This window comes from Aegilops tauschii, chromosome 7 (assembly GCF_002575655.3).
Source record: "Aegilops tauschii subsp. strangulata cultivar AL8/78 chromosome 7, Aet v6.0, whole genome shotgun sequence".
Classification (NCBI taxonomy): domain Eukaryota; kingdom Viridiplantae; phylum Streptophyta; class Magnoliopsida; order Poales; family Poaceae; genus Aegilops; species Aegilops tauschii.
The window spans coordinates 526784628-526794480 of record NC_053041.3 but is presented as its reverse complement, the minus strand read 5'-3'; the positions used below and the strand labels follow the sequence as shown (position 1 = coordinate 526794480).

General features: G+C 43.1%; 1 long non-coding RNA gene across 4 annotated transcripts; it reads right to left on the bottom strand.

Annotated features, from left to right (window-relative positions):
* Window positions 1–1810: 1810 nt before the first annotated feature.
* Window positions 1811–6025, bottom strand: LOC120968073 (uncharacterized). Of its 4 annotated transcripts, none has more exons than XR_006666282.2 (7): window positions 5710–6025; window positions 5530–5614; window positions 4993–5066; window positions 4027–4793; window positions 3629–3945; window positions 2068–3543; window positions 1811–1956 (listed from the first exon to the last, which is right to left on the bottom strand). It is a non-coding gene; the product is annotated as an uncharacterized lncRNA (long non-coding RNA). The 4 variants fall into 4 exon arrangements; XR_005762154.3 differs by having other exon boundaries at window positions 1811–3543; window positions 4027–4096; window positions 4560–4793; XR_005762152.3 differs by having other exon boundaries at window positions 1811–3543.
* Window positions 6026–9853: the final 3828 nt, after the last annotated feature.

Below are 9853 nucleotides of genomic sequence, written 5' to 3'. Positions count from 1 at the left end.
TCCTACTAGGACTTGGGAGTCCTAGTAGGACTCCCTACACTTGGCGCGCCCCTGGGAGGGTCGGCCTTTCTCCCTCCCTCCTTTATATACGTGGGCAGGGGCACCCCAAAGGCACACCAAGTCTTCTCTTAGCCGTGTGCGGTGCCCCCCTCCACAGTTACAGAACTCAGTCATATCGTCGTAGTGCTTAGGCGAAGCCCTGTGCCGGTAAATTCATCATCACCGTCGCCACACCGTCGTGCTGACGGAACTCTCCCTCGGCCTCAACTGGATCAAGAGCTCGAGGGATGTCATCGAGCTGAACGTGTGCTGAACACGGATGTGCCGTACGTTCGGTGCTTGGATCGGTTGGATCGCGAAGACGTTCGACTACATCAACCGCGTTACTAAACGCTTTCGCTTTGGGTCTACGAGGGTATGTGGACACACTCTTCCCGCTCGTTGCTATGCTTCTCCTAGATAGATCTTGTGTGACCATAGGAATTTTTTGGAAATACTACATTCCCCAACAACATATTCCAGAGCTTGCTTAAGCACCTTTGCAGAATTACAGGCCAGGGGCATCTACCCACTCCAGAACACCACAGTTCACACCATCCTCAAAATCAATTTAAAATTACAGTGAACACCACAGTTAACAAGCAAATTCAATTCAAAATAACAAATCATATACACTAATGATATACATAGCTACACTAGCTAGGTCTATATACTAAAAATACAATACATCAATATGTTTGCAGTGCTCTATGCTAGTAGTACAGTATTCAGACCTACAAATGTTTTAACACTTACGGAAAATTCATAAAAACAACTACTCTGTTTCCACTAAATAGCACATAATCAAGCTAATCAAATCCACAACTACTTGGTCCATCACCTCAGTAGCACATCCTATGAATCTCCCGCCAGTGTCAGTGCCTTCAAATGCCACAAACTTGCCTTGCCTCTGCCTGTGCAAGATGCACCTTCTATCAGATTCAGTCACAAGCCGACAGAAACTAGGGTCTATCACAGTGTCATGAGTTAGCTGCAACAAGCAAAAACATATCTATATCAACTACAACTCACATATATCAACTTAAATGGAAAAAATCTCAAATATCTTCATACCCTAACCCTAACGCTAGAACAGACATGAGAGGGACAGGATAAACTGAGCTGACTTACAAAGTACTCCATCTGCATGCTGCTTAACTCGCTCATGTACTCATCATCGTCGTCCGACGTCTCGTTGCTTTTCGGTCACGACGGCATGGTCGCGGCGTTGCCGGAGCGCGAGAAGCAGAAACAGAAGCAGAGGAGAGCAGAGAGGAGTGGAGTGAGCTCGGAGGAGAGTGAGAGAGCTGGTAGGGACGAGCGGCCCAGTCGGCCAGGTTACTCCTGGTCCGACCAGGTGCGACCGAGCGGCGGCTCTAACGGCAGCACACGCGCGCCGTTAGCCGTTAGGCCGCCCGCCAGCCTGGCACGTGGGCCACTGCTGTCAGAATCGCGGTTAAATCGGTCAAAATGACCGTTCAGTCAACTAGGTAGTTTTTGGTAGTTTTCTGCCACTTTTACAAAAGTGGTAGTTCTGTGGGACGCGAACCCTTAAACTGGTAGGTTTTTGTCAAACACTCCGCTGGCACAGACAAACTGAGTGGCTCATGATTTACTAACCCATCACAATTCACAGTGTCAAGTTTATAGCACGTCATCATACATAACTAGAGGCTGGGGCGCCTCCTGAGGCGGGCTTGTGTGCACTCATCTTGTCTTGGCACATTCCTCTACCATGTTTAATTCTTAGTCCCGCTCATGTACATCAATATGGACGTATGCTATAACATTAGGATCTCTTGATCTCTTGGATGTAGAGATATAAAATATTTATTACAACCATTCCTTGATGGATAACTGTGAATAAGCTCAATAGAATCAATTTCAATGTGTACGTATGCTTGGTTGCTCCACCATCTACTAAATAGAGATGGAAAAGGGAGAGAGTGCTGCCATTAGATGGAACCTGTATAAGATAGAGAGGGAGGGAGGAAGATGAGTGGGAGCAACGAAGCTGAGTATACCCACCTGCTGCACGCGGTAGACTGAAAGGAGGGGGGAGCGGGTTGAAGACCTAGGAGCGAGCCAGCTGTTGGTTCCTGGATCGAGCTGCTACTGCTTCCTTCCGTCGTCCTCATCTATCTCTACATCTCCTCACTCCACACCACCTTGGCAGTGACCTTTTTAGAGAGATTTACAGGAATTGAGATGGAATCCAGTTAACCTAATATGTTCGGCAAAACAAACTATCAGTGACATTTTTAGAAAAGAGATATACATCAGACCTTCCAGCAAAAACATCATACAGGAAACATATGATGATCATAGGATTGGGAGTTTTATGCGAGAACGAAACCTTGCAATCTATATCAAAAAGATATCTTAACTGGAAAATTAAGCAACAAGAAGATCACACTTGAGTTGTTATAATTACTTAGGAATTTAGATTCTTACTTTTCTTTTAGAGGCCCGATATCCTTAATCACTTCGAGCAAATTTTACTTAAACAAAATATCTAAGAGTAGGATCTGGTTGATGAACTTTACAGAAGTTCAGTTCCGCGAAACTCCGGAAGAAAAGCAAAGGTCTGAAGCTTTTAGCATTCTAATAAAGGCTTCGACAACCACAATTCAACCGCTTAGTACAGTACATCTTCCATCACCCGGTTTATATGTGCAATCTGAAATAACCAAGAGATTGAAATAGTACCTGTAATACGTGGTCTGCAACATATAGATGCCAAAATCAAGCAGCAAGATCCAAAATATATCATTGGCGAGTGGCATAGGCAAGTGGCCACCCCTTCCCGACTCTTATTGTGTGCGCCTCCTCTGTGTGCGTGATTGTGCGTACTAATCTTGCTGGCACAATCGTTAACGTATATGTGCAGTCTTGCTTTGCGTTGTGGGTGGGACATGGATATGCACAAAATTAATATCTAGTGTATTTATAATCAATTTAATGTTCCAGGAACACCACTTCGAAATGATAATATAGATAACTATATCGTTAATAAGAACCGAAGGTAAATCAAAAGAACCATTCCAAGGTTTTTTTTTCTGTAATTTGATCTTCCTAGGTATATCTAAGATCATCATGGAGAATCATGTCGTAAAAACTGAGAGAATGATGATGGGATATGGGACACTCCTCAAACTTCATGTTGTAGTCCTATGATCGTATCCGAGTCTTTTGCTTTTTTTTTCAAACTACACCGGAAATTAGTTTATAGAAAAGTGAATCTGCCAAGAAGATTAAATTTTATTTTTAGTTAGGAGGATCAAACTGACGTGCATAGTTGCAGCTACCTCTACAGAAATATAATTCTTGCATCATGTGCATAGTTGCAGCTACCTTGAACAACAATAATAATTCTTCCTGTCATCAACATCTCACCAGAATATGATCAGTGTAATGTCATCAGAAGTCAAAACTCACTTTCATTTGTGAACTGAGAAGTTCTTTTATCACCTTGGCCCTGCATATCACCTTGGTTGCTGCATACTGGAATCATGACAAAAAGTACATGCTATAATAAGTACAGCAAGAAGGAAAGCTTCAAATAATAGAATCAGTAGAAATGACTTACATAGGTTATATTGCATGTGAAGTAATGGGCAATGAGAAAAAGTATAGTGAATATCACATGCATATATGTAATAGAACTTCACTATATTTGTACCCTGAAAAATCATGAGCATGCCATATGTGAGTAAGTAGGTTACACGCCAACTCCAATCCTCATCCAACTTCACCAATTTTGCTTTGATAATATTGGAATTCACTTTCCTTTCCATCCGGAAAAAGTTATCCACAATCACAGCGACGCAGCCAGCTGAAATTCTCTACAAGATCCTCAGCATCACAAATTGCTTGTGATGTCCAAGCGATCCCACTTTCCTGTGACTAATTTTACAGGCATCCATCAAACAGATTTCACAGCTAAATCATCGATGGACAAAGATTTCGAAAGCATGTGTAGAGTACCTTTCACATATGCCCTAGCTATGAAGTCAAAGTCACCCATGGCTGAAATCTTAATCCACGCACCACTAAACTGCACAGGAAGCCATTTTCGACAATCAGGAAAAATATACAATGACATATCTTGACAACAAAAGGAAAGCTACAAGCATCCAATGCACGAGCATGAAACAAAAATGGCACTAACTCTACCAAAATCATCTGTCAATTGCATAAACCATCGATGTCATACCACCTTCTTGCGCTACCAACAACAGCACAATGTCTTATATGCTCATCAGAAATTGCAATAACGAAAGACTCTTGGACAAAATTGTTATCAGGGGACCTCATGGGTGTACTAAGATGAAGAAATTCAATAGAAAAACATCAAACATAACAGTCTTCCACAATCCATAAGCACAAACTAAATAAAAGGTTGGTTTCACAGTAGACCAAGACAACTGGTTAAATGCACATGGACAAAAGAAATACAATGCGACCAAGGTTGCTAGTAACAAGAGAGCGACTACAGTGGCAAGTGAAATGCTGCATACAAATTAAGTATAAGCCCATCTAAGCAGCTTCTCATTGCGGTATACAGTTGATGGAGTATACGGCTTCATATATGGTTTCTAATTGATTGTTCTCCATATACAACTTGAAATTGTCATATATGGCTCCTCATTCCAATCGATTGTGCTCCAAACAGAGATGCACCAGCGAGAGAGACTTCAAGTAGACATTGATTTGTACAAAGCCTTTCAAGTAGACATTAATTTGTACAAGGCCTACAGACGAAGAATGCAAATTGATGAACTCAGCTGGTTTTGGCGGTAAGAGCTCATTGTTGGAGAGAGAGAGGCAACACAATTAAAAAATACATAATGTAATAAACCTTTACACAAAGGAAAGAAAGAAAGGAACATAGCAGGGTGAAGAGATAAGTAAATATCATATTATAACTTATTTTAGACATATTGCACTAACATTGTCATATGTTAACTGTCACTTGACGCCTTTGAAGCATGACAGGCGACAAAGCCTAGTTCCTGAGAAGGTAACTGCAGGAATATAATTTCAATAATCATTACACTGGCCCAGAAATCGGGAACACCACACCACTGCCACAACAGATACTGATTAAGGCTCAAACTGAAATTTGACGTCCACACCAAGTCAAATGGGAGGTGGATTCTAATCAATTGAGAAAGTTTAAACTGCCGAATTAACCCAAGTATTTCAGAGTTCATGCTGACAATTTACATATTAGATAGATGAAACACCAAGCCATAGTTGGCATATTAGATGATTTCTACGAGTCAAGTCTTCAGGTGATATCCACATCCACAAGAGTCGCGTCTGAGGTCGCAATACACCACACTAAGTTACTACTGACTCAAACTTCTGAAGATACATGTGCACAAACTCATCTCTTGTTAGCTAATTCAGCATCATTAACTTCACGCCTCAGAACTTGTGGGCCTGTTACTGGATGGTTTAAGCCAAATCAGGAGGAAGACAAACCAAAGGATTTCTGATTGCCGCATCGCAGACATCTATCCGAGCCACATCTCGCCGGAATCACGCCCATGCCCTCCCTCCAATACTCCTAACCAAAGAAGGGAAGCAGCCTTATTCGGAAGAATTCCTCACGAAAAGAAGGGAAGAGAAGGGAGGCAAAGGGCCAAGAGATGACCGACTTACGCTTAGACGATGGAGGTAGCGCGACCGCGGCGGCGGTGCCGGAGAAGCTCGTGGCCCGCCGACGATGATAAGCGTCTACGCATGCTCGACGGCAGGTGCTCCCCGAAGGCTGCCCGCCGCGCCTCTCATCTGTAGCGCCTCGCGCGGAGCCACACCCAAGGCCCGTGGGAGAGAGGAGGAGGCCCGGTGGCGGAGATCGAAAGCCAGAGGAGGGGCGTGGCAGGAGACGAGGAAGGAGAGGAGGTGGCGGCGGCAGGAGACGAGGAAGGGGAGGAGGTGGCGGCGGCGAGAGGAGGGTCCCGACTCACGAGGAGACCCTGGTTAGGTCACGGTTATTTCGATCGCTATATACTTTATCCTGAATTTTTTCCTACGTATCGTGGGAAGGTGTTGCCTGCGAGAGTACTCTACCTGCGATAGTAAAATCTTTCACGTGGCATAGCCCAGAGGACGCCCCTTCCGCGACTGTTAAAGGGTTTAATTTCTTCTCAGATTACCACGGTAAACGCAGCATGTATGTCTGCAACAGAAAGATAACTCTTCAACGTACTCGCATGTATCCCTACACCACACCACCATCAACTGAAAGGGGACAACAAAACTGGGATGGAGCACAATACCAATATTTTGTGCAAAATCCTGCCACGACCATTTTGGATCCAACACGTACGTCCGGATTTCCGTGTGTTTCACCCAAGCCGTGATTTTATACGTGCTCTGCTTGAGATGGAATTCTTCTCCTGCCTTTCCTTCCTTCAATGGTGCCACCACGTCTTCTACACTGGTTGTGCTACTATAGTAAATAAATATCCAAAGGAAAACTACAGCTCGCATGCACGGACACGAACCACTCTTGGCCTTTTCAACAAAATGTGCCATCTATAAGTTGAATTTGGCGAACAAGCAACCACTACTTTGGTTCGGTATCTCAAGATTGAAGAATTTTCAAACGAGTTTTTATAAGGTTTTAATCATTTTCTTCTTCTTCTTCTTCAAGGTTGATCGTGGGATGTGATTACATAACTAGTTGGAATTTCTATGAAATAGCTCAGCACGTAGGAACTTTGGAAATGTAAATAATCTAAGGTGAGCTCTTGGACTTACAGCTTCATGGAAATATTCATTTGTCATGATGGTAAAATTCTAAGTGTTCGTTCTATTCATTTTATCATATCCAAAGGCAACTATAGCACGCATAGGCCACTTGTTTGGAAAAAAAGTATCTTCTTCTTCTTCGGCAAGTCATCCAACAAATGACAGTTAGAGTAGCAACACGATAAGTGGGCATTCTGGCCAAGTACAGACCGAACAAGTTCAGGTAAACAGGCACGCAAGCCACCCAGAAAAACAGTGAAAAACAGCTAGGCTAGGTGAACAAGGTAGACCTCGACTGGACATTTTGGATCCAACACGTATGTACAGCTTCCATGCGTTTCACCAAAGGTGCCATTTTTACTGGACTGGGTCCTTGCTCGAATGAACAGACGTGATAATTACACGTCGTGCTACGTGCATGGGAATGGAACTCAAATGGCATGCGGGAACAAAGGGAGTGGGATCTAGGTAAGAGCATGCATGACCCGGCTTGTGTGCTCTGCTTGAGCTGGAATTGCTCTCCTGCACTTCATTCAATTGTGCTAGTTAGTCTATGCACCAATAGTATAGTAGTGGTAGTAAAAAATATCAACCGATAAGTTCATTAGTTTTAACAAAGTATGGATGCCATGTAATAGTTGGCAAACAAGCAACCACTACAAGGTCCATGTCTTGAGATTGATTGAAGAGTTTTCTTCTGGATGATGATGATCGTAGGAATGAGATTGTAGGGATTCGTTGAAATTTCTATGAAATAGTTCACGTAGGAACTTTTCGGAAGAATGAAGGTGAGATTGGAGTTACGCTTCATGCAAATATTCATTTGCCATGATTTCCATATTTCAAAGTCCTCATGCCTTCTATTTTATTTTATCGAAAGGCAACTCTATCACGCTTGGACCACTAGTTTGAACAAAGTATTCTATGTAATAAGTTGAAGTTTGCAAACATGCAACCACTGCATGGTTATGTTTCTTGAGATTGAAGAATTTTCAAACAAGTTTTATAACATTTTTACCATTTTCCTCTTTTGAAAAGTAAAGGGTCTTATGATCGTAGGGATGTGATTGTATGAATATGTTGAAATTTCTTTAAAGTAGCTCAACACGATAGGACCTTCGGAAAATTGCAAGGTGATTTTGGACTTATGTTTCATGAAAATATTCATTTGTTATGATTTGCAAGCCATTCCTTGGCATTTCAGTAGTACATATTTGTTAACCGTAGTTAGAAGAATAGTCGAGCAAGTACGGCTCTGGTTGCCACCAACAACATGCAAGCGCGGTTGCAACAAAGGCCTCCTTTTGATCCATGGAATGAACGCGGTGCTTGAAGGAGTTTCCTTTGCCGAGGATGCATGCACTTGGCAACATGCAGAGTCCTCAGAGTGGAAAGGACCACCAAACATCAGATCAAACCTCGGCATTTACCTCGCCTTGTAACCGCCATGCAAGAAATCGGCAGGCAGGCCTCCAAATTGGAGGTTGAAGAGGTCATCGACAGCCATCGGACGAGATTGACGGCTAAGGTCAGAGTCAGACTTGCACCGGCGCATCAACAACAATAGTAGAGCATCGCTAGGATAGGAGGAGAAAGGCACCAAAACAGAGGGCATGGAAGCGTGCATCCTCTCCCTGCTAAACCGCTTGAACTACAAAGGTGGCTGAGATGAATGACCAACTAAGGATCATGGGAGAAATAATTTGTTGATGAACAGATAGAAGTAGTTGATTCTAGCTTTGAACTACTATATAGTTGGTTCCACAAAGAATCTACTTTGCTACTATGGATAATGTTGATAGGTCAAACTTCCTAATGAATCCCAAGCCTATGCAACCTAATATCACTGCAGATAAAAAAGCCATCATATTGCACTAAGTATGACCTTTGATTCTGTCCCAGGAATTCGTCATGACCAGAACAGGCACAAAACTTGCAGTGTATATCACCCATACATGGTGCTCTGGATATATATGCAAGAAGTCTCTATTCTATCATTTAGGAACTACGTACCTATACAATTAAGTCTGCAACAACCATTATAGTTTTTCTTCACACAGGGGCACATGAATGGAATGGTTGGTATCGCATATTAATTCTTACGTGCCCATGTCCTAGAACCTGGCTTATGTGCTGTCAACGAAATCGGACGTCTCTTTTCCCTCATCGTGCTGAGTGGTTTCCATGATGTGTTAGCTAAAAGCACCCAGATTCATTCAATGGGGAGACATCACTGTTGTAGTGCAGCTATCAAAAAGCAGCTTGTGGCCTTGTTACATATCGTGTTCTCACAACAAACACACTGAAGAAAAATATTAGGGTGACAAGGACTCCGAAATCGCATTAGAAAGGCAATTGATTTGGGAGAAAAGTTTACTCATGCAAGCTACTCGCTGGCACACAAGCCGAGTCGCTCGTGATACTTAACCATCATACAATTCACACTGTCATCAAATTTTTAGTACATCAATTCTCTTCTCATGCTCCTGCGGCAAACACGACACGTATATCCATGTTAACTCTAACCCAAGAACAAAATAATCATCCGGCGGCCTAAGCTCATACGAACATGTTCCCTGGTATACCCACATACACCGCTCGATCTTTACCTTTACCACACCAAGTTTGTTGTTAAGCAAGTGTCTGAACTTTTTTGGCACGGTCATGGCGTTATCGGCGAGGGCTCGTCCGGAATGAGCCGGAGCCGAGGACACCGCAGCCCACCACAGGTTGCGGTGGATGACGGTTTTGGCCGGTGGTACGGGGAATGTCGGGAGAAGGAAGAAAAAGCCACAGTCGTTGGATTTCAATCCAAAGGCCAAACTAAATCGGTTGAAAGCAAAAATAAATAAAATTAGCGCATGTACACATACACCATGCGATCTTTACCTTGAACATGGTCCATTTGTCAATGTATCCCATCAGTCCATCACCAGACTGTAATATGACGATCAGAATGATAGTGTGATAATTCTTCGAAAGGGGTCAACCCCATGGGAGGACATGGCACTTAGGAATGGCAGGAGTGGTTCTGCGTCAATCCGGCCGG